Genomic DNA, 25612 nt, shown 5'->3' with positions numbered 1-25612 from the left:
GGGAATTCCATTTTTAATTTTGGATATTCCTACAAAAACTCTTTAACACTACCACTACACACCGATAACAGCCCTATATTAACAAATATTAGGTAACCTGCCAGAAACACAAGCACTAGCACTTGGTTTAACATTCAATACAATGAGAACTGATAGTTTTGTTGACTTTGGCTGCTGAATTCATTATTGATTGTTTAAATAGGTCTACTGTTACACTGTTACAATTTGAATAATCTGTACAAGGTAGCCAACTTTTACAAGTTGAACACATTAAACTCTGCAATGAGCTTATCACTCTAAACTTAAAATAATTAAGTGATTTTTTATGCGTTTTCTAATATAATTCATTACGTAATTACTTATTTCCTCAATTGTGATTTCAGTTGGCAGAGTTGTTGTCTATTTCATTTGCATAATTCATTTTAAAAAAAGCTTGTTCCTGGATTTTGAGGCCCCCAGAATCATGAGTCCTTGAGCAGATGCACCATAGGTTCCTGCCTAAATCAGGCCCTGCATATATTGTATGTTTACTACACATTCTTCTCCATTCTTTCACACTTTGGAAAATATATGATAAAAGTGTTTGATATCCAGATGAAAGAATGGCGATGAAGAATTTGCAAATTGATAATTTAACAGGAATGCAATCATATTAATATTGAATTACTGATTTGTACCTTACAGACTATTAATTTTACAGAGTAGGGCATAGAAAACTGACTATCTGTATTTGTGAATACATTTATATTAATGATAAAATAATATCACCTTATGCATTACCAAATTCAACTAAGGTGTTCGTATTTAAATAATATGGTAATGTGTACATCTCATCATTAACACAGAATTTATTCGGGAACAGAAACTGTCAAGTCTTCTCTGCCCCACTCTGTATGTACATTACCTGGAGCTTCTGTTGCCGGACCAGACCTCCGAGTGGCTTATGGGCGGATGGTATACTCCGCGTGGTCCGCGAACTGATTTGGGCTCGTGAATCTTCGTCGTTGTCGTCGTCGTAGTAACAAATAGCGGCTCCAGCAGCTCGACCTGGCGACAAAATATCAAAATGCATGACTAATTGTGTCTCATCTGGTTCAGAATATATAACTTGCATATATTTAGCACTTTACAGTTATGCTAAGTAAGGTAATAAATAGAAAGAAGACTACTGTGACGCTGCAAAGAATCGAATCAGAGATTTTCGTGGTAATGCGTGTAAACACTAATCATTACAGCCCGGAATTTTAGGTGCTAAAAGTTAATATTGTTCCTCGGTATAGTTTATAAAACAAAAGTCATGCCCCCACTTCTTTGACACGTCATTCTTGTCATTCAGTATTTTCCTTTTGGTACCGTTAAAGGTCTCTAATCCTCTTAAATACCGCTTACAAATTAGCACATTGTTTACAAGATTCATTACCCAGTTCTTGTGACTCTGTTGTCTATTATTAGGGCCTATATATCGGACTCTTGTGAACTAGGCTTAAAACCCTCCTTACGGGTACCACGTCTATTCATCTACACTCAGTGTCATTCTTAACTTTTAGCACCTAAAATTCCGAGCTCTACTAATCACTAATACCGAGTGCACAGAGATTTTTTCTAAGTTATTTGACGGATTTTGTTGTTTTTCATTATCTAAGAGTCAATTTATCCGGGAATTACGCACATAAAATAATAATAATAATAATAATAATAATAATAATAATGCTAAAATAATATTACTAGGCCTATCATTTTAGTGCTATTACTAATATTATAAATCCTTTTCAGTTATAAATGAAATGGACGCTGATTCGATTTCCTGCAGGAAGTGGAGATTTATCTGTCTTCCATTTAAACAAGCTGCGTGTCTGGTATGTTGTATATTTATCCCTGCATTGTTTAAGCGGTGGAGTTGTGTCACATCGTAGTATTTTTTACGAATTCACGTATCCAAAAATCTAGATTATTTAGTTATCACCACCACTGTCTTCTTCGTGACAAGATCCACAATTTCTCTAATAGGCGTCTTTCAATCTGCAGCGGTAGGGCAGTTCTAAGCATTTGAAGGGTTCAGAGCCATAGTGGGCCAAGCGCCATTTATTAAAAACGGAGAAAGCAAGGGTTAAAGTTAAGTGAATACCATAGTTTAATGGAGATTGACATATAATTTAGTTTGAATGTGTATACTTTATATTACTTGCTATAAGTTTTTATTGAATTGTGGTAATAACTTCATTTTAACCCTTGTTTTCTACGGTCTTGGTGTATCTCATTCTCACAGAGTTAGATTCATTACGAACTGACGTAACTCAAGATACAGCACTTTGAAGAAATTCGAGTCAATACTGGTACGATTTACCCAGCGGATCGTATTTCAGTCAATGGTCCATTACAATTTCGCTATGCTTTATTTGCAGTTTATAAGTCATCCCTTTAGCTCAGACATAGTTAACACTTTGACAGTTATTTGCTACAAAACAAAAAAATATAACTAAAGCGTCTCCAACAAAATGTTCGGAATTGTTTATGTGCTACTCAACATAAATGGTTCTTAAAAAAATCTTGGCCATTGGAATTTAAGAACATTTTCTCAGAGGCCATTTTCTCTTTCTATTAAGCTAGCTTTGAAATATCATATACTTTTATGTTGACTGTACTACTAACAATTCAGACTATCGGTAGTTTATGTTTATACTTGTAGGTCTACTTTTTAACTTTGTTCTAGAATATGCCATTAGAAAAGTCCAGGAAAACAGAGAGAGTTTCGAATTGAACGGGTTGCTTCAGCTGCTTGTTTAGGTATGCGGATGACGTGAATATGTTAGGAGAAAATCCACAAATTATTAGAAAAAAACACGGAAATTTTACTTGAGGCAAGTAAGGAGATAGGTTTGGAAGTAAACTCCCGAAAAAACAAAGTATATGATGATGTCTCGTGATTAGAACATAGTACGAAATGGAAATATAAAAATTGGAAAATTATCCTTTGAAAAGTGGACAAATTACAATATCTTGGAGCAACAATAACAAATATAAATAACACTCGATAGAAAATTAAACGCAGAATAAATGTGGGAAATGCCTGTTATTAAAGCTTGATAAGCTTTTGTCATTCAATCTGCTCTAAAAAAATCTGAAAGTTAAAATTTATAAAACAGTTACAATATATTACCGGTTGTTCTGTATGGTTGTGAAATTTGTACTCCCACTTTCAGAGAAGAACAGAGGTTAAGAGTATTCGAGAGTAAGGTACTTAGGAAATTATATGTGGCTAAGAGGATGAAATCACAGGAGAATGGAGAAAGTTACACAACGTAAAATACACGCATTGTAAGTTATTCTTCACTTAACATAATTAGGAACATTAAATCCAAATGTTTGAGTTAGGCAGGGCATGTAGCACATACGGGTGAATCCAAACGTGCATACGGGGAGACCTGAGAGAAAAAGACCTTTTTTGGAGGTCGAGATGTAGATGGGAGAATAATATTAACATGAATTCGAGGAAGGTTGAATTTGATGCCAGGGACTTGATTAATCTTGCTCAGGATAGGGACCGATGACGGACTTACGTGAGAGCGGCAATGAACCTCCGGGTTCCTTAAAAGCCATTTGTAAGTAAGTAACATAGACGTACTTAAAATACTTAGTAGTTGATACTTATACTTAAATAATATTGTCACTTAAATAATATTGTCCTTTATGCTTATACGTTTTTCCTCAAAGGTAATTTTCATTGTTCTATAAAATAGTCGTAAATATCTTATTTTTATGTTGACAATTCAAATATAGTTCGCTACTTCATTTATGATTGTTTTCTTAAATACATAGACTGTTTATAATGTTGCATATATTGCATTTTGATGGATTTATTGATTGAAATATATTAATTTCAGTACATTTCTAAGTGATGTAACTACCAGATAAAATTATTTCATATTTTTACAAAGTGACGTATCTCAAATCATAACATTTTTACGAGATATTTTTCTTTTTATAATAAAACAAATTATTTCTACGTAACTGTAAAGGAGTCATTTGGTTACACATGTAAACAAAATTGTGTGTTAAACATTATGACTTATGTACTAACCGTCGGGAAGGAGAGCGAAAGTTTGAAATTGCTCTCCTGAAAAGTTAGAGAAACTGAGATATGTAATTTTTTTTCAAGGGAAAAATTGTTCTGGGGCCGCGTATCGATCCCGGGACCCTTCGCTTAGCGCACGAATGCTCTATCGACTGAGCTACCCCAGGAACTACACACGATACCTTCGTTAATCGGCCCCGAAACAATTTTTCCCTTGAAATTATTCAAACCTGCTTCACGGGAAGCTTCTACTTGAAAATCAGATTTGCATGAGATATGTCAGTTCGTGAAAAATACGACGATTACAGACCACATGCTCATTGAGTCCTGCTACTGGAGAATTTGCAATTTAACAATATAATCTTCATAACGAGTGAAGACGGAACTTGCAACCAGAGCGGAATCCTTGAATATAGATTATGATCGTTATTGTTATCGTTATCGACATTATTATAATGCCAACATGTACGCAACGGCAACGGTTGAAACACATAGCTTTCACGTTGTATGGAAACCACTCTCTTGGATTAGAACCCGCCTAGGGCATGGATATTTGTTTTATGTAAACACGATGTTCTTCTGTTTTCATAGATGGGGCCCGGAGTGGTGCTGACCTTTCGTAAAGTAAGTTCACTATATACGTTATATGTTGTAGTGTAGGTCGTAAAATGCCAAGAATATGACTTTAAAATAAACCCCGCTAGGGGTATGGAAACTTCGAGTGATGATTAACGTTATGGTTATGCTCATATTCATCTTATTGCAATGTTTGTTGTTTTAATAGAGATCATTTTAACAAACCTTGCGTATATAATTGGTGATGGATTAGGTAGAACAGTAGGATCTGAAAGAATCTTTGAACTACTCTCTCTTACATCACTGGGATTTGTATAGAAATAAGAACAAATCTTTGAGTAACTCCAGTACCTCCGCGCGCAATAAGTCAAGGCCTCAAAGCAGCGATCGTTGTTGCCATGACTGCAAACTCTGTCCGGCTCTTTACAGAGTGGTCAAGTCCGTCATTAATTTCCAGCTCTGATGAAATAATTGGCTTGGATTGGATAGAAGAGGTCGGGATGTTTTATTTAAATGGCATTAAATCCCAAAACCTCTCGTGTGTCTAATTCAGATAAGTTAAACGCATTTAAAAGCAGCCTCAGAAATGTTTTCAGTTCTTCTAGCTATTCGATTGTAGATATATGGGCTTAAACACAGATATTTCAAGATTCTCAGGTGATGTTAATTAAGGCCACCTATTATGTAAACTGTCAATTGTGAATATACAAAACCCATGTTATTATTGATTGTTGAAATTGACTGCCTTCCTTGTACAAGTTACGTATAATTCAGACATACATATGCTGAGGCCTAATGTAAGAACTTTCAGAAACGTGAACATTTAATGCTGGCTGTGATGTACTGTACAAGTCAGTTAACTGCGCGTGGAGGCCGCGGTCGTGGGATCGAGATCCGCTTATGTTTTTAGATGATTGTCTATGTTCCGTGTTGTCGCATATTAAGCCTGAAGTCGTGATGACGCGCCAAAACGAGAAAAGGGAACAATAAAAGGAATAACCGAATATTAAGCATGAAAAAAAGACATTACGGAAATAGGCGTAACAAGCAAAAGACCGAATAAAAAAGAAAGGTGGAAACAACGAACGACCAAAAGAAATAATGAGAATTACAATTGAACGAAAAGCGAAAAATGGAATAAGTGATGGAAGATAATAAAGAAAGGGAGATTAAAAGTGAAGGAAAAAGGATAGCCAATTTTATAGCCTACACGCAATAATTTGCAGTAATAATTTTTGAAAAATGATGTGGCGCACAAATTGCGGTGTAGGCTATAAAATGTATTGGATGTGTATAGCTTAAAAAATTACAGCAAATAACAAAATCTTCAAAATCTCCCAGTGATAATTTTTTTGGCCTTGTGCCATATCAGCCACATGATCAAGGTGTTTCGCTACTGGTGAATGTCCAGTGTTGCTTATGAACCTATGAGGTATGTCCTACAGTAATAATAATAATAATAATAATAATAATAATAATAATAATAATAATAATAATAATAATAATAATAATAAATTTGCAAAGAAAGTAACTTCTGCAATATTACATATTCATTTCCGCAGACATATCGCGAGTTGGATTTCACCTTCTTAGACAGTTACATATTACATAACATTAACAAAATGATATTTGAGGAAATACAGTCAGATAGACTGAATTTAAAAGAATGATTCAGATTCTGAATTCTTCAGGAGTCGTATTTGTTGTAATGTGAATGTAAGTTTGAGCTATATGTACTGACACATCTGAACGATTTTCTGAGTAGAAAAAATGGACTCCTGAGAATGAAGAAAATGATTTGCAGAATAGTGTGAAAAGGAATTAAAAAAAATAGAACTACACCGTAGGCCTATATCTCTGAATAAGAAAACAGCGGACAAGGTAAAATTTTTAATGTCAAATGGTTTTAATTATTCACAAGAGATTTGTTTGAAATAGCCTAATTTATGCATTATTGTTGAAAATATTTCACAACGTTTCGAAGATTGGACGTGATTTGGCATTTAGACACAAGCAGAATCAGAGGAAGAATACACCTTACTCAATGGGAAGTTGATGTGTGAAACAAAGTCTCACAAAACAAGACTGTCTTTTGGTTCCATATACCATAATTACAGTAAAGTGGTTCTAAGTAAAGGAGAAAGCAATGATAGATTATTTGAAAGAGTTTTGATTCCACTTTATCAATCTATCTTCTTCTTCTTCTTCTTCTTCTTCTTTTTCTTCTTCTGTAAAAAGAACAAGTCGAGGAAAGAAAAGTGACCTCATCGTTTGGATCGTTACAAATCCTAGAAATTAACTAAATTCATTAACTCTTCCTTCCACTTAGCAAAGACAGTTAATAACTATTAACTGTCTTGAAATTAAATATTTCTAAACGGCATCTTAACAATAAACAAGCGAAATCATAACTTCTACGTGTACGAAGTACTCTCCGTTTCGGTTTCTATTAGTGTAATATTAAGCGAGGATGTGAAACTAGTGTTTCAGTGGCTACGGAAGAATAATTAGTAATGTAATAGGTATTACGTGCTATGCTTGAACTTTCTCTTTATACTAGAACTTAATCTCTCTTTGCACTTTGACCAAACTATAACAAGTAGCCTACATAATTTGGAAGACCTACGATCTTTTATAAAACTATGCAAAAAAAAAAAATTCTGATTGTTTACAAGTCCTCTTTCTAGAAGTTAATTTCTTGAATTTTTGAACAGTCATTTCAATAGCTTAGGACCTATAGATTGCAGGTGCTATAGGCTGAAATTAAAGTTGATTGATTATATATCTTAATATAGAACTGGAACAGGCAGTCAGTTATTCCTTATTTCCGTTGGATATGATGACGAGTTAAGTTCGACACAGATAAAAGAATAAATACTATAATTTCGAGTCAGAGAAGATTATAAGAAATTTGTGGTGGCAAAGTAGCTGTAACAGGATTTATCCGATTACTTGTAGGCTATTTATATAGCCCTTCTCATTCCACAAGTGCTCTGTTGTCACCATATCATCAGGACATCATGTAAGTTTAATGATTAGTATCTTTTGTTTTAAAGGAATGTTAAATAAATACTTGTAATTGAAATATTCGTTCGTCGGAGAGCTGAGTTCAGTCGTAATTGTGACTGTGGCGCCAAGCTGTGTGTGATCAGAAGGGAACGAATTCGAGTCGCGCGACGGACAGAGTCGCATGTGGCCCTCCGAATGAGCACGTGGTGGCCGTATCATGATATTGACCTGTGGACGCTGCGGTCACTTTACCGGTCAGTGTTGTTGGAATGGAAATGATGCAGCTAACTTTGTTGTGTTTATGGAACGATGATGGATCGATGAGCTAATTCTCCGGCCATAATGCGCTAGAACTGGTGTGGGAGGTCGGAAGGGGGGAGTGTCGATCACAATTTGCAACAACTGATCCTGGTCTGTACTGGATGTATTCCAGTCAATGTGTTGTTTACAATAGCGTTACATTGATGCCACGCCGTGCGATGTTCGGGGTCACTATTGGTGGTCTAGTCCTGCACTATGCTGTCCTCTAGGCTAGACGACCTGTTAGCTCGCAATCAACAGACGGATTGCGTTTCCGCATCTCTGCCCCGATTCATGACTTGGTCCACGCAATTACGCACACGATTCTTAAGATAACATGGAAAAATCATGAACGTTTATTACTACGGAGTCTGGAAAATATAATACTACAATAGGCCTATTAAATCTTTATTTTCAAGTCTCAAGCTTCTAACTACTTGGGTACGATTCTTGGAAAAGACTGAAGTTACAAGCCTATAATCTTAACTATGTCCTTTATTTCATGTTTAGGCGACATGGAAATATACAAATAGGAAATTTATCTTTTGAAGAGGTGGAAAAATTCAAATACTTGGGAGCAACAGTAACAAATATAAATGATACTCAAGAGGAAATTAAACTCAGAATAAACATGGGAAATGCCTGCTATTATTCGGTTGAGAAGCTTTTATCATCCAGTCTGCTGTCAAAAAATCTGAAAGTTAGAATTTATAAAACAGTTATATTACAAGTTGTTCTATATGGTTGTTAAACTTGGACTCTCACTTTGAGAAAGGAACTTAGGTGAAGGGTGTTTGAGAATAAGGTGCTTAGGAAAATATTTGGGGCTAAGAGGGATGAAGTTACAAGAGAATGGAGAAAGTTACACAACACAGAACTGCACGCATTGTATTCTTCACCTGACATAGTTAGGAACATTAAATTCAGACGTTTGAGATGGGCAGGGCATGTAGCACGTATGGGCGAATCCAGAAATGCATATAGAGTGTTAGTTGGGAGGCCGGAGGGAAAAAGACCTTTGGGGAGGCCGAGACATAGATGGGAGGATAATGTAAAAATGGATTTGAGGGAGGTGGGATATGATGGTAGAGACTGGATTAATCTTGCTCAGGATAGGGACCAATGGCGGGCTTATGTGAGGGCGGAAATGAACCTCCGGGTTCCTTAAAAGCCAGTGAGTAAGTAACTATTTCCTGTTTAGGTAGTGCTGTCTTAACCGAAAGCCTTTGAGGTCCAGATTTAGGTTCAAGCAATATCCTAATTTTTTTTAATTTGAATGTAAAGGATATTGTCGGTATGAAATTGTGACATGTAACTTATATACTCAAATCAATAAATTTATTTTAGGACATAACAAGTAATTTTTATTGCTTTTCTCTGTAGTAAGTAAATTATGTAAACTTAATTGCATATAATTTTTCTGTAAGTTACATTTATCATACAGGTTCTACCAGGAGGTTAAGGACACTTCGAAAGAGATAGACCTATTTCATTCCTGTCCTTATACTTTGTGAAATCCCCTGATATTTATAAAGAGACCAAATGCCTGTGAAAAATTATTTTTGCTGCAAAGCCAATCTCTCTATCTTTCAAACTGCGGATTATATAACTTCTTTTCTGCTATGAAAACTTATTGAAAAATTACAAAAATGATTACTCCAGAATAAATGTACTTAGATTAATGAATTTTGAGATAGAGTTAGAAATATCTTAAATACTGCTTGTGCAAATATTACTTTTTGTTTAACAAATTGTGACACCTCGTTCACGCATTAAAATCCAGATTTTTTTCTTTATTTTCTTTAGGAAAAATTGCCATTTTCTAAAATTCTATTGAGTTTGAAATTTGCAGCAAATTGAGCCGGGACCGCCACTGCCACTCACATAATAACATTGGGAGTTGTTAATACTGGTCAATCAGCTTATTCCCTCCATTTGTCTAAGAAATTGTTAGGAAAGATTAGTGAAAATGGGTCGGATTCAGGAGTGTGGACGTGAAGTAAAAGATTATTGGGATCTGGAAGAATGACTGGAGATAATATCTAACTCTATCCCAAAATTCATTGATCTAAATACATTCATTCTGGAGTAATTAATTTTTTTCATAACGGAAAAAATTGTTATATAAATTACAGTTTTAAAGATAGAGAGATTGGATTTGCAGTAAAAAAACCTTATTTTTCACAGATATTTGGTTCCTTTATAAACATCAGAGGATTTCGCATAAGTAGACTATAAGAACAGGAGTGAAGCATCTGCTTCGAAGGAGTGTCCTTAAACTTCTGGTAGATCCTGTATATCTACAAGGCATTTTTCTACAAATAACTTAAACGCATTTTGATATCTAGTAGGCTACATAATCGTTGGGATAAAAAGGAGGAAGAAGCTGTCGTGAGCAATTAATTTGCTTAAACTATACTTATTTAAAGCAACGTTTTTTTTTTAATGACCATGAAAACTTCTGCAAAAGAACGTACGTGACATTTTATTTTACTTTCAGATACAGGGTGTTAAAATAAGTATCCGATATTTTAGGAGGTGCTAGTGCGCATCAAAACAAGAAAATAATGTCTAATAAATAAAGGTCCTACAACACTGAGATCTGAGATCTGAACACTTGTTCATAGGAGGTGCTCACTGTGACGTCCATTCATGGCAATGGATTCCTCTGCCCTTCGACGAAAGGAATCACGCACTCTTTGAAATTTATTTTAACACGTTAATAAGAAAGTCCTGATAACGATCTCCAGTTAATCTCTGTGGTAGCACGTATGGCCCTATTAATCTATTACCAAGAACGCCTGCCCATAAATTGATTGAGAATCAGTGCTGATGCCTTGTTTCTTAAACTGCATGGGGATTTTCATGAGCCTACACATCCTTATTACCAAAGTTCACAACACCATCTCTGCTGAATCTCGCTCATATCCGCAACCAGACTTTTGTTTTCAGTATTCCTTGCGACGTACTAGTATTCCATGCCAGGGGTGTCAACTACGGTTTGATTATCTGGCAGTCTGCTATAGTGTAGGGCAGAAAAATGCATTGCCATAAATGGATTAATTATGTAGGCTATATTAAAATATCCTATCGTAAGAAATGAAGATATCAATGGGAACGATAATAGCTATATTTAACTGATTTTTATAACTTCAGAAACAGAAGCTGCCTTCCTTTTCTTATAAACCTATGTGAGTTCGGATGACTAACCAAAATAAAAACACTGTAAAAAAGAACTGCAGCAATAGAAATTAAATTTCCCACAAGTGTTGCAGGTTGCGCATTAATATAAAACATTCAACAAGTAGGCTAGCCTTGCTGATAGTAGTTGTAGTAGCAATAGTAGCAATAATAATAATAATAATAATAATAATAATAATAATAATAATAATAATAATAATAATAATAATAATAATAGAGCCTAATAATAATAATAATAATAATAATAATAATAATAATAATAATATTTCAATTCAGTAAGTTCCTCATACCTCACGCAGATGTTTTTATTTAATTCTCGATGTTTCCTCTTATTAACATAATTTAATTTCACTTTTTTTTTGGTTCTACTTCAGTGGACGAAAAGCCTGAGCTTTAACCTTATAGCCCAATCTATCATCTCAAAATTCTTTGTAATGTTTTTACCATTTGCTGTCATCATATATTCCATAGCAAAACTAATTTTCTACTTTTTACATGTTCTACAAGAATCTCCGCGTAAATTGATTTAGTTTTATGGGGATTAGAGAGTATGAGGAACATAACTGAGGGCGATCTGTTGGAAATGTCCATTGCTCTATATGTGTCTGTGTGTGTGTGATGTGTTAGCGCTGTTTTAAGATTAGGTGGTTGAAAGGATATTAATTTAATTTTAGGAATAAACAATATAGAGCCCTAGAAAACAGCTGAATAAAAAGGGAACTGAACCAAATATAAGTTAGGCCTAACCTAAGTTGATTTTTTTTTTAAATTTTAGTTGGTTATTTAACGACGCTGTATCAACTACTAGATTATTTAGCATCGATGACATTGGTGATAGCGAGATGATATTTGGCGAGATGAGGCCGAGGATTCGCCATAGATTAACTTGCATTCACATTACGGTTGGGGGAAACCTCGGAAAAAACCCAATGAGGTAATCAGCCCAAGCGGGGATCGAACTCGCGCCCGATCGCAACTTCAGACTGGCAGGCAAGAGCCTTAACCGACTGAGCCATGCCGGTGGCTCCTAAGTTGAATTCTAAAACATTTGTGTTACATAAATTAAAAATACAATTATACCTAGCCTACACACAACTCGAAACTTGAAACGTTAGATAGACAAACTAGGGCCATTATTATAGCAAACTCTAAACTTTTAAAATAGCCTACTTTTTATTTGTTTTCTGATGTCTGGCCTTGAGTTTGTAATATTTTATTCAATGATATTCTCTGTTTTACAGGTTTAACTTCCTCCTGGAGGTAGGTCGTACTTCTAGAGAACGAAAATGGCATAGGCCTACTACTTTGCTGGAAGCCTTTTGTTTAAATTGGCTCATCTCAAAAGAGATCAATATAAAATATAGGACTCATATTAATCGGTGTTAGATAATAATTATTTATAAGTTAGTTGAATAAATATTATTTTTTTTTTATTTCACTAGGTCCTATTATTAGCTGAAATAGTCGCCTAGGTGTAATATTATAATATTAATGATCTACAAAGTCTTGATTTATTATTATTATTATTATTATTTATTATTATTATTCGGCCTCGGTAGCGTAGTCGCTATAGCGCTGGCCTTCTATGCTCGAGGTTGCGGGTTCAATCCCGGCCGAGGTCGAAGGCATTTAAGTGTGTTTAAATGCGACAGGCTCATGTCAGTAGATTTACTGGCATGTAAAATAACTCCTGCGGGACAAAATTCCGGCACACCGGCGACGCTGATATATCCTCTGCAGTTGCGAGCGTCGTTAAATAAACCATAATTTAAAAAAATATATTATTATTATTATTATTATTATTATTATTATTATTATTATTATTATTATTATTGGAATAATAATTCAAATTTTAATCAAGCGTAATTTTTAGATAGGCCTAAACCTGCCTATTATCAAGTTTTGATGTACTGAATAAGTTATAGAAAATTTCTGAACATTAACTATCAAACAATCAACCAGATATTCTACATAGGGGATTGAATTCTGAACATAAAATCACAACACTTCACTCCGCAGAAAGCCTATTATATTTTGTTGTAATGTCTTAGCAATACTAAAATATAGAATATGTTACCTTAATTAACATTGCATCTATAATGTTTGTAGTCCAACAACTATTTTCTTGAACACTATAGATAGGATAATCGGCAAGCCGCTGGTGCACTTACAATATCACAATGTAAATTGTTGCACTGGAATGAAGAAAGCGGCGTTGAGAGGAGAAGAGTGTGCTGCTTGAGATGAAGGCTACGCCCCCCGTCATGCGATGCCGGCCTTTTCTTAGGTTTCCTGGGAGTTGGGGGCGGATCCCGGCGCACGCCCCTCGAAGGCCATGTGACCCGGGTCGCTATCTACCCCGGCACGCCAGCCGCTATCGTACCCCTCCCCCACCTCACTACTCGACACCGTCTTGAGAAGAATGAGATAAATGCGGTTTAGCGATGCAATAATGATGCAGACGGATGTGGATTGTTTTCATTTTTGTGTTTGTTTTTGTAGATTTATGTCCTTTTCATAACGGGAGCGATAAGATAAAAGTCAAGAATCGGATTTTACAGGAAAAAGGAAGTCAACTTTGGAAACATTTCAAACACTGTTGATGCGATTATTTGAATTCGTAATTTTAAATTAGGCACAAAGATAAGCGGACTGGTTATAATATGTAGAGACTACGTCAGCGAGCAAGAATATCTTGCTTCCTATTCTACGAGCTCTAATGTACGCAGCTGTTAAAGCGCAGATTTAACGATGCGTAGAAGCCCGAGTGTGAATAGAATCCCGCCAAGGATGCAACTTTGTTGTCATCCTCTTACAGTCCCTGCTCCGTGCCGACCCCAGATCATGGGAGTACCGTTAGGAAAATCAGAAATAATTTCAGACACTAATTTACACCATTAGGCCTACATGAATTCATAGTTTCAAATGGAGTGAAATTAAAGGCAAGTTGGTTCCAGAATCAATGTCAAAGAAGAAGAAAAAAACTATTTTCCTTTTGTAGGCTATAACAGCAGGCTTTGGTGCAGGCATTTGTAAAAACGCAGTTTCAAATCTCTTAGCATGTGAGGGGGTCAGAAGCAAAGGGGTGCAAGTGACATTTCTAAGCATAATTATGAGTTAAGTGCATCCAAGGCAAGTTAAAACGTTTAAAATTTTAGTGGCAAAGGGATACATCTATTAACCACACCACATACTAAAATTGAAATAAAAATTTCACGGAATTTACGAAATCTTAAGTACTTTCAACCACATTTTCTCACAAATAACTTAAGTGCACTTATACCCCTTTGCTTCTGACCCCCTCATTATGTGAGTTACACGATCGTGGATTCGAATTGAAGTTAGGCGCTCCACGTCATGAAATTCCACAGTGTGTTCGCCTGGTGTAACAAGATGTGATGAAAAGTCATGAAGCAGCATCTACTAGCATGTTTCCAAAAATATTTCTTGTAGGCCTATATATGAGTAATTAAGCCTATTTATTTTATTTAAGAAAATACAAAAATAACAATAAGTCTATATTATTTTCCAAAATCAAGTTAATCATAGGCCTATCTAGTGATTTTCACAAATGTTTCTTCCATAATTTGAATTTGGCTGCAATACGAAGTCTTCAAGTTAGGGACGATAAACTTTGGAAAGGAATTTCTGATTTCTTCAGAAGTAGACTATTAGACAATTAAAACTGTCGTCCTGTTATTACAATTAATAAGTATATGGTAATATGGTACAACATAATCGACTACAAGCTAGATGAGGCAGCACTTTGATAAAGATCTTTCAACGTTACAGTTTGCAATGATGGGAGAGATGGCACAAGGCTGCAATACTTCTTAATACTCTGATGCCCACGACAAAGATAAGCCACTTGAAATATAACGATCACTGAGCGGCTGAGATATAATGAAACATCAGTACTGTTTAATTCCTGGATCTTTTACTGGATCAGTCTTGATCGGTATACCTTTTTGAAAAAATAGCTTGTTTTCTGTTGAGGCTGGTTAGCGATGCTTCAGAACTTCGTATAGTCGATCCATCAAAGAGCAAATTTCGGAGTCAATAGTAAGACCATTTGGGATAAGTTCGAATTGCTGAACAGTACCTCCGTAATTCTACCGAACACACGTCACCTTGTGTCCTAAAGAACTTTGTCAAACTACTGTTCATCTTGGTTGTATCCGAGGTTCGAGTGTTCAAAGCCGGCCGAGAGCGATGCCTAAAATGCTTAGCATGGCTTCTTCCGGGAGGGAAGTATCGTTATCGTTATCGTTGAATTTCGGTACGTAAGATAATCCTGTTCCTTATCGAGGACTCCAGACAAATTCGTTAGCTATTTATAGCTGAATATCTTCTATAGTTGAAAGTGCCGTTAAATCAAATAATAGGCTTGATACTACTCTGGCCACCGCTGTGGAGTAACGGTTAGCATTTCTGATCGCGAAACAAGCGGGGTCGAGTTCAAATCCTGGTTGGAATATGTTACCTAGTTGAGGGTTTATCAACCAATTGAAGCAGAATTGCTGGATAACTTTCTAGTTGGACCTCGAATTCATTTCGCCATCATAATTACACTTCCTCTCTTTCATCATTATCTCCGTTTTGTTTTCCATATTTCGTGCTTGCTTCAATGTAGAGGCTGCGGGACGCCACCGAACTTGGATCCCATGGTATGTGGCCATTAGTTGGTGGTGGTAGTGCTATGTACAGTGGGCTCTCCTCTGGGCTCATAGTAAATCATGAGACCGATGTTAATGGATCGCGGTGATGCCTACGCGGAAAGGCAAAGGGATTATGTAGGCTGTTGGGGAATTCGGAGGCGGCCTGTAGGAGAATCTGTAGCGCGAGTGGCCTTACGGCATGCACACCATTCCATTTCTGATAGTATAATGGACCCACTCAAGTGGGCTACATGCGAAGACAGTCAACAAGAACAAGATCGTAATATCTTGTGGAAGAAGCACAAGGTGGTTAATAATGAAGTAACCAAAAGAATACAGGAAGCCAATCAATTGGTGTACATTGAAGATAAAACCCCACTTCAAATCGAATTTGATTGCTATAGCAAGAACTTGTAGTAATCGCCTCCATGGAAGTTGAAAACGAAAGATAGTTTTACACAACGAGGTTGGCTTGTAATAGACCTAGGTCTTTATTCCATAAAGCTTACAAATAGTTTTTGGAGTAGAGGACCAACTCGACAACAGAACACTTGTTCAGGCGCTCGCATATGTAGCTGGGGAGCAATTCTGCTGCTTGTAGCAACACGGAAACACACAATGAAGATGAGCACCCTTGTGCCTCCGTTGCAAGTAGTATTTAATTCACGTGAAAAGACTTTCGCACAGCATCCTGCTTACTGCAGGTACAATCCTCTCCCTCGAAAATATTGTTCGCGACTCGAGAATAGGACACATTTTCTCATTCATAACAAAAATCTTATTCTCCACATCAAAGCTCAGACTAGAATATTTCTAAATATAACTTGGCACAATGTCGTCCTGTGTGCTAGTCGTTAGGTCCGAAATTCGCGGATTTATATCGGCCGAGTGCGAAGCCTACGGTCTAGTATCGTGGATATCCGACACGTGGACTAACCTTCCCTGAATGTAAAATTAACTGATCATTTCTTCCATATGTCGGAATTCAAAATTGTTAGCTAGATTTACCATATTCGCCTATATTCCGGATTAAATTAGCCTATAAATTTCCCACTATTATATTAGTGGAGCTCATGAGGCACACGTCAAAGAAACGGCACGCGCATTTATAGCAAACTGGTTGAAGAGGCAAGGGAAGATTACTTTGTGGCAGCAGAGAAACTGTAGGCCTACCTAAGTTACTCTTAGTAAGCTATACTGAAGAAATGGATGTAAAAACTAAAAAATTGCTACTGCAGATCAGAAGTGTGCATCTCTATTTTTATCTGTGTAGGCGACTCAACTCATTGCTTGAACTGTTAGTGGGATGCGAGTGCTTAATGAGAACACAGTATATCAGCTTATTTTACTTGAATCCTATAGGCATACCAATGGCGATGACTTTACGATATGTAACAGGTTTCAGTAACAGGCAGGAACGGAGTATGTCTATTATTATCTTCGTTTCCAATCTCTTTCTCACTTCAACCGACACAGTTCTACCACAGTGTACTATATACAGTGACGAAGCTCAATACGTAGGAAATATGCATCCATAGATAGTTGCTAACCACTAGGATCGCTACTATCGCCTCATTACAGACAATGTGAAATAGTATCTGCACAGTCTATTGTTCCTAGCATCCTCAAAACTCAAGCTTCGTGACTGTATATACTAGACTGTAGTTCTACTATGTTTCCCCTTGTAGTATAATACGCACACGCTATCCCAAAGTGAGGAACTTTTCATCCCCTAGTTCTGGAACAAACTTTCAGTTACTCTGAAACAAGTGCAAATAAACTCTTTACGTAATTGAGACGACTGAAGATAAAATTTGAATATCTGTTTTTCTCATCCCAACAAGTTCCCTGACTTTCGGATAGATGTCTCTGGAGGACAACGTCCTGTAAAACGCTTGCACCTTTGACGGTTGCAGTAGAAAACAAAGACATAGGCCTACTACTTACTTACTTACTTACTTACTTATGGCTTTCAAGGAAGCCGAAGGTTCATTGCCGCCCTCACGTAAGCCCGCCATCATCGGTCCCTATCCTGAACAGTCTTTACAATCACATCCCACCTTCTTAAAAACAATTTTTATATTATCCTCCCACCTACGTCTCGGCCTCCCCAAAAGTCTTTTCCCCGACCTACTACTGCCATTACTAATAGGCCTACTATTACTTCTACTTATAATACTACTAATATTACTACTAGTACTACTACTATCATCACTCCTAGAAATAGCAGTATTGTAGTAAAGTAGCCTACTCGAGAACCACTTGAAAAAAAATTGCAAACATACAAACACAATTACAAGATGTAGTAACCTTGTACTCAGGCTTTGTAAAATAAACAGTAAGGTCATAGAAGAATGTTCAGGAAGAAATCTGAATATTATGTGATCCATAAACAACAGGGCCTACCTTTAGTATACAAGTACTGCATTCTATTGTCAGAAAATGTGGTTATGTTGAGTTAATCTATGCAAATAACATTAATGTAATAACATTAAAATTTCATTACCTTTTTACTTTAATTCTTAGATAGAATTACTTTAAAATTATTATTTTGACATAGGCCTATTTTAGATGGAGACACGACAGCAATAGACTATTAATAGGTTATTAGTGCAAGTAATTGGGTGTGATAAGCACGTATTAAGGTGAATTCCTGAGAGCAGATTAGCACTTGTATGGCCTTCAGTTGACCGTACTGTACCCGGTTGGAAGCTAGTTAGGTTCCACAATGTCATCACACAATAGTGCGACTGCCAGGAAACTCTTGGTCCTCTAACACAAGACACGGAGCCTGTAAGTTTCCAGCAGGTAAAGTTAGGCGAAGGGTGGTTCATTGTCGGGCTGCTTCCTGGACGAGGAAACTGTTAACTAAAGCCGGCAGATTAAGCATCCTCCTTACGAAGGAAATGTCCTTGCGAGTGCGAATAGGCCTACAGCACAAGAATCAAGAATTATTTGTTCAAGTCCAAGAATAGTGTCGATAAGTACTGTAGTCTGTCTAATAGAAATGCTTACAAGAGAACTTCTTTTAATAAGTAAATTATAATAATAATAATAATAATAATAATAATAATAATAATAATAATAATAATAATAAACGGTAATATAAATAAATTAATAACTAAGACTATTACGACTACTACACTATTATTGTTTAGTTCTAACATGGTTCAAGATTATCGCTTAGGATGGCATGCTAAAAATACAAGTCCAACGACTCACACACAATTTTCAAAAGGCAGATAAATCTTCACTTTCCTGTAGAAATCGAACACGGGTCCGCTGCTTACTTAGTTTAAAATATTGTCAGCAATAACAAAGAACTTCATTATTATTATTATTATTATTATTATTATTATTATTAGCCTATTATTATTATTATCATCATCATCATCATCATCATCATCATCATCATCATCATCATCGTAGTCGTCATCAATCCACTTGAAAGTCCATTACTTTCAACGTAATTTTGGGTCCTTTTGTACTTTTCTTTAATATTCTGAGTACGCCCTATCGTCTGTTCTTCATAATACATGGGCCTACATTTTCCAATTTTTTCTTCAAGTGCTGTTACTGATCGGCATATCGCTTTCGAAGCAATGACTTCTTATTACACGTATAACTATGTGATTAACTGATCGTTGTCGTTATTCTAAATACATAATGATGTGACATTTATGTTCCTTGTACTTATTTGGTGTCCCGCGCCGTGGCGTCGCGGTCTAAGGCATCCTGCCTAGGACTCGCGATACGGAATGCGCACTGGTTCGAGTCCTCATGGGGGAAGAAATTTTCTCATGATATTTCGGCCAGTGTATGGGACCGGTGCCCACCCAGCATCGTGATGCACTTGGGGAGCTACGATAGGTAGCGAAATCCGGTTGCGAATGCCAGCTATAACGGCTGGGGGGATCATCGTGCTAACCACACGATACCTCCATTCTGGTTAGATGATCGTCCACCTCTGCTTCGACATGTGGGCGTGAGGCCAGCAGCCGGCTGGTCGGTTTAGGCCCTTCACGGGCTGTAGCACCACGGATTATTATTACTTATTTGGTATGGGATAACCTAGGTAGCTAAAGAAAAGTAAAAGTAGCCGCTTCACATTCCATGAAGACATTTGAGGGACTTGGAGGTAGAGCCCCATGCTTTCGTGATTTCGGCACTAGAATGACGTGGTGTGATCGACACCACGCTCCGACCGCCTTTTACCTCCGGGAAAGACTCGGTACTCAATTTGATAGGAGGATGAGCGAACCTGGAGGCCGTTCTGGAAGTTTGGCAACGATAAAATCCCGTCACCACACGGGGTCGAACTCCAGACCTTGCAATCCGTATCAACCGGACTATATACCGATATAACTTAGGCCTAATTCATAATTATAAGGCGTTTATATTCTTTCATACTTAATTATTATTAGTAGACAATTATGTTTAGGCCTACACATAGTAAATACACATCCAGCACAATTTGAGCATCTGGAATGCATTCAAACAGCTCTGAATTATGGAAAATGCAAAAACAACATGTTCGAAGAACAGAGGAAGGAAAAAACGAGATTCCAGACAAGTCAAACACAGTCAGCATTCCTTGATATAAAGGTGAACAAACATATCAGAGTGAAATTACAAGATATTTAAACGAATTGAAAAAAAATTATTATTATTACTATTATTATTATTATTATTATTATTATTATTATTATCATCATCATCATACTTCCCTTTAAAGTACAAAAAACTATGTAGAGATAATGAGATGATAATGATGCAGAGTAAAATGAAGATAACATGACATTTAAAAGTACTGGGAGACAATTCTTTGTTTGGTGAGAAGGTTTGCCTGACTGAATTATGGTATTCAGTGACTATGCTATGTACTTCCACTGATGATATTGAGTACAAAAAAGAATCAAAATACTACTATAAAAATGGAGTATAAACGACGCTGAAACATGATATTTTGTGTACAAAACTTCTCTCAATTAGACACGAATATAGGAAAGAATATAAAGCCTTTGCTGGCATCCGTGAGTAGGCTAGATTCTGAGATAACGTCATAATGAAGCCTTTGTGTGACGTAGACGAGATATCTGATTGACTTCCACTATGTGCTGTGTCGTGACACGAGTATTCACTTTGCGTCCAAATTATTTTTGTAATATTTATACAAAGTGTGTTGCAATAAGACTATCACAGTGGCTCCCCGGAAGTTGTGACGTCTGCCTATGTCTGATAAAGAATAGGCTATTACAGTTTGCGACGCTTTGCTCGTTCAGAAACGCCGCTACCTTAAGCCAGTGTCGATGTACGCGGTCCAGATAACCTCCAATCTCCCTTCTGATGCGAATAACCCTGAGTTGAACCCGCGACCTCCCACCGTTATCTGAGGAACTACATCCATTGTTCGAGTGCGGCGGAAAAGACAACTTTGACTGCGATGAGGAAGGACGGCGTGTAGCTATTGAAATACAAGTCTATTAAGAGAAGATAAAGGCCTATCTGAACATATGAAATTTCCACCCCATTTAATAAGGGTGACACAGAGCACATGTAAATGCAATACAATAACTATTAACATCACGGAAGTGACACATACTTTCTTAATACGCTTTACGCGTTCAGAAACAATTCAATTATTTTATTATATGGTGAGTGATATTGTCGTTTATAATTTATTTTTGTGAACTATATTCTTCACCTAGCATAATTAGGAACATTAAATCCAGACGTTTGAGATGGGCAGGGCATGTAGCACGTATGGGCGAATACAAAATGCATATAAGTTGTTAGTTGGGAGGCCGGAGGGAAAAAGACTTCTGGGGAGGCCGAGACGTAGATGGGAGGACAATATTAAAATGGATTTGAGGGAGGTGGAATATGATGATGGAGATTGGATTAATCTTGCACAGAATAGGGACCAATGGCGGGCTTACGTGAGAGCGGCAATGAACCTGCGGGTTCCTTAAAAGCCATTTGTAAGTAAGTAAGTTATTTAAAAGAAGAAAAACTATTCAACGTTTTGAAGAATTTAGTTGGGAAAACCACTGAATTGACCAAGAAAGAAAATATCAGCTTTGGTAGTACGTATAAAATTATTCACCACAACCTATATTCTCAAAAGAAGCCTATGTTAAAACTGGGAGACCAGAAATCCGACACTAAAACAAAGCAAGATGATTTGAAATTCGTTCCCAATTTTCCCAGCGCTACAACGCTGTCATGAGTTCGCGGATAGATTTGTGGAAACCGATAATAGGCTATTTTGTATGTCACTACACTCCTGAAACTAAGACTACTAGTGAGAAATGGCATATTCAGGAATAGCTAAGGTCTTGGGATGTGAGAAAGCTGATAATCTTTTTTGAAGAAAAGGAATGCAATATTATTTTGAATGGAAAATTAAAAGAAGTCATACAGTTCAGAAGACGTGGAAAATTGCCTAAAGGTATTATCCTCCTTCATGATAACGTCCGTCTTCACTGCACAAAAATTACACAAGATAACTTATCCGTAGATCTATTGAGCGTAGCTAGAAAGTGTTATCTTACAGACCTAATCCAGCCATATATTTAGCTTGGATTTATCTGTTATGTCGCTGAAGAAACGCTCAGGATGCAATGAATGACCTGATAATGAAAAAAGTGCAGCAGTGTCTATAGGCCTACAGCCAAACAAATATATATTCTCGAAGAAGGAATAAATAAGCTACCTGATCGCATGCAGAAATCTATTGATAAATGGGAGACTATTTTGGAAAAAAAATAAATAAGGGCTTGAATTCATATGTGGTCACAAATAAATAAATTCCGAATTAAATATGAACTCCTTAATAATAATAATATTAATAATAATAATAACAACAACAACAACAATAATAATAATAATAATAATAATAATAATAATAATAACTCTCATTTCCCAGCTTACAACGTGCATCCTCTATAATCCAAAAATTAAGATATTTGACTTAATTTTAAAATTGTGTTCTTTACAAAGACAAGACACATTTAATTACTGTTGCACAAATGCAGCCTACATAAAATAACTATAGGCCTATATATATTATAATTATTTCTAATATACTTTTATATTTTCGAAAATCGACACTCGAAAGTGATGTGCGACATAGAGTTTGAAATAGGCTACATTTGTGGTTCATAGATTTCTTTCTTTTAACTCTAATTCTACAATACCTTGCTTTAGTGGTTCACCACGCATAAGAAATGTATGTATAATGTAGGGCTATGGTAAATCCTCTGTCAATGAGCATCGTAAAGTAGAAATAATGTTCAGACCTCCTACACAATAATTAATTTCTCTTGGTCAAACGTATTTCCGTCGATTCTAAGTGGTCCGTCTATTCTGTTAGTTTATTCTGCGGAATGGACAAAAGCATAAAGAAAATCCTATGACGATTCTTTAAATCGAAAGCCAATTTGTAGTTTTGAACTAAAATAAAATCCCATTAACTTTTCACTAAATTATTATACTTCGTTTATATTATCAAATATAGAAATGTATTTAACGTTGTATTCTTATTGGAATTAATTCATCCGTTTGCACGCGTTTATCAGATACAAAATTTTAATAACTTCTAATGTGTTAACTTAATAAAACGCCAGTTGTACTATATCCTATCTTGACTGTGATATCTGGTTCTCGTTGATGGGGTGTTTGAACCGTGATTGATCTAGGTTAGCAAGTGCATTTCCGATCGGTTTGTAGCAGCTGTCTGAAAGCTTTAGATTGTGTCTGGATAGACAGGCAGATAGAGCTTGCACCAGAATCATCGAGTATTAACAGCTGACCATCGCAGCTATGGTGAAAGTTGGGATTGCATTCTACGCTTATATTTTGTTTGGAATTGAAAACAAATATACGTTGAAACTGTGCCAATGTAGTTTAGGTTTATATCCATTCTAACAGATAGTGCTTGCCTGTAGCCTACATGTTAGGGCGATAAACCAACTAACTGGTATCTAAATTCCATTTAATAACATCGATTTCGATTATTCTGCAGGTTAATTATGAACTAGGCCTACTTGCGTGCTGTAGTCAAGGCGCTTTATCTGCATCATATATTACCGTTTTCTTATTAAAAAGAACAGAGTTCAATTCTAGAGATTCATCGTTATGTAATTCTTGTATCATTGCCGGCTGAAGGTCGAAGGTTTGGTCCCAAAGTTTTTTTTCCTTTTAAGTTAATTTAAAAGTACACGCTTTAACATCTAGGCCTTATCGCGTGTGTAGGACTTTGGGTACTTTGATGTATATCAGTAGGCTGTGTGTGGACTATTTTGATTCTGTTATCATAATATGTTATAAGGGTCTATGGATTGTATTCATTTTAACTTATTCCAATTTTAATTATAATGATAATTGTGATTAACTGATTTCAATTTTAATAATGATGATGATAATAGTGATTGAAGTGGTGTTGAATCATGATATGTAAATGTCCAACCGACACTATCCTTTGTGACTGAGGGAAACCATGAAAAACCTGTCAGTCAGTTTGATCGGCCACGGTATTTGAACCCGAACGCGAGTCTAGTGCGTTAATACTGAGCTATCGCATGAGGTGGTTCCAAAGCTGTATGATGGATAATTGAATTATAAGCAGGATTTCTGCTAGGACTTCACTTTCTCCTGATGTTTCTCTTCTTTCCATTACTTCATTAACTCATTATCGTCTGTGTTTGAGAAGAGATGTTAAATAAAGAAATGAGAATAATTTACCTATATTTATCGATCCTATTACCTCATAAATACTGAAGAAGTGATGCAGTTCTGAATTTTTTAATAGTATGAGTATATTACGATACAAGATTGGGAAGTGCTTTTTACATAATCGAGGAAAAGTTTGAAAAACGAGAAGAGTGAGATTTTCAGTTTCCGAGATCTTGTAATGCACTTCACAAACGTGTATTGTACAGTATTTTTGCACGATAGTATATTTTAAAATAACATTTTTAAAAATCTTAATAGGCCTATATAGGAGGGCCTACCTACGTACGTTAGACTATGAACAGCTGACTGATTCTCAGGAAGAAGTTTGTCATATGTGTCGGTAGATGGCAGGAGTAGTTTTAATTACAATAGAGCAGTTATTTGTAATATTTCAACATACTTATCTAGGTTGGAAACTCTGAATTCAGTAAAATCAACTTCCAATTGCGACGGCCGTTTGCTGTAACTACGAAAAAAATACACTAAAGTGCAAAAAATAACTTTCAGAGTATCCTAGTCAGAATTCAGGCAGCAAAGTGGCGATTTACCTCTATTACATAAAAACTAAGTAACTTATAGCCTAGGCCTACATGTGTGTATGGATTCTGTTGTATTCATTTGGTGCTGTTTTAGTTCGTGCTGATCATGTGACCAGAGGGTCTCGCTACTTGAGGCTGAGGTGTTGGTTCAGAGTCCTCACACAAGTAGGGACGGAATGGAAAGAATGTCCCGGACATTCAAGTAGGCCTATAGATATAACTTTTATAATTGTCAATACAGAACCGATTTGGCATGACCACATCAAGACACGGACGACTCTCGTATAGGCTACCTAAAGAAATATAGTATTAGGCTATCTGCACTGATCAGGCATAACTGAAAATGAACGAGACTGGAAGGAAGACGTAACTAGAACACACAAAAGGAGAGAAACTTTCGACCGTAGACGAACTCCGCACCTCAATTATCGATTAGTATCGCCAACTGTAGCAGTCACCGGGAATCGAACCCGAGACAAATCTCAGTTGTAATAGCCAGTCAGGATATTGAACTTCGCAAC

The 25612-nt window shown here is 36.3% G+C and overlaps 1 protein-coding gene across 6 annotated transcripts in view; it reads right to left on the bottom strand.

Annotated features, from left to right (window-relative positions):
- The window catches only part of pros (homeobox protein prospero), a 333848-nt gene that overhangs the window by 257700 nt on the left and 50536 nt on the right, over positions 1-25612 (bottom strand). For 5 of the 6 annotated variants that reach the window (XM_069828355.1, XM_069828357.1, XM_069828359.1 and 2 more), the window contains exon 2: positions 905-1047. The gene's annotated coding sequence lies outside the window, so the exon portion shown is untranslated. Of the gene's footprint in view, positions 1-904; positions 1048-13235; positions 13367-25612 lie in introns of those variants that run through there. The other variant, XM_069828356.1, reaches the window with a different exon arrangement.

This window comes from Periplaneta americana, chromosome 6, assembly GCF_040183065.1.
Source record: "Periplaneta americana isolate PAMFEO1 chromosome 6, P.americana_PAMFEO1_priV1, whole genome shotgun sequence".
NCBI classification, from domain to species: domain Eukaryota; kingdom Metazoa; phylum Arthropoda; class Insecta; order Blattodea; family Blattidae; genus Periplaneta; species Periplaneta americana.
Note: the sequence above shows the minus strand (reverse complement) of the source record. Positions and strands in the feature narration are given on the sequence as shown.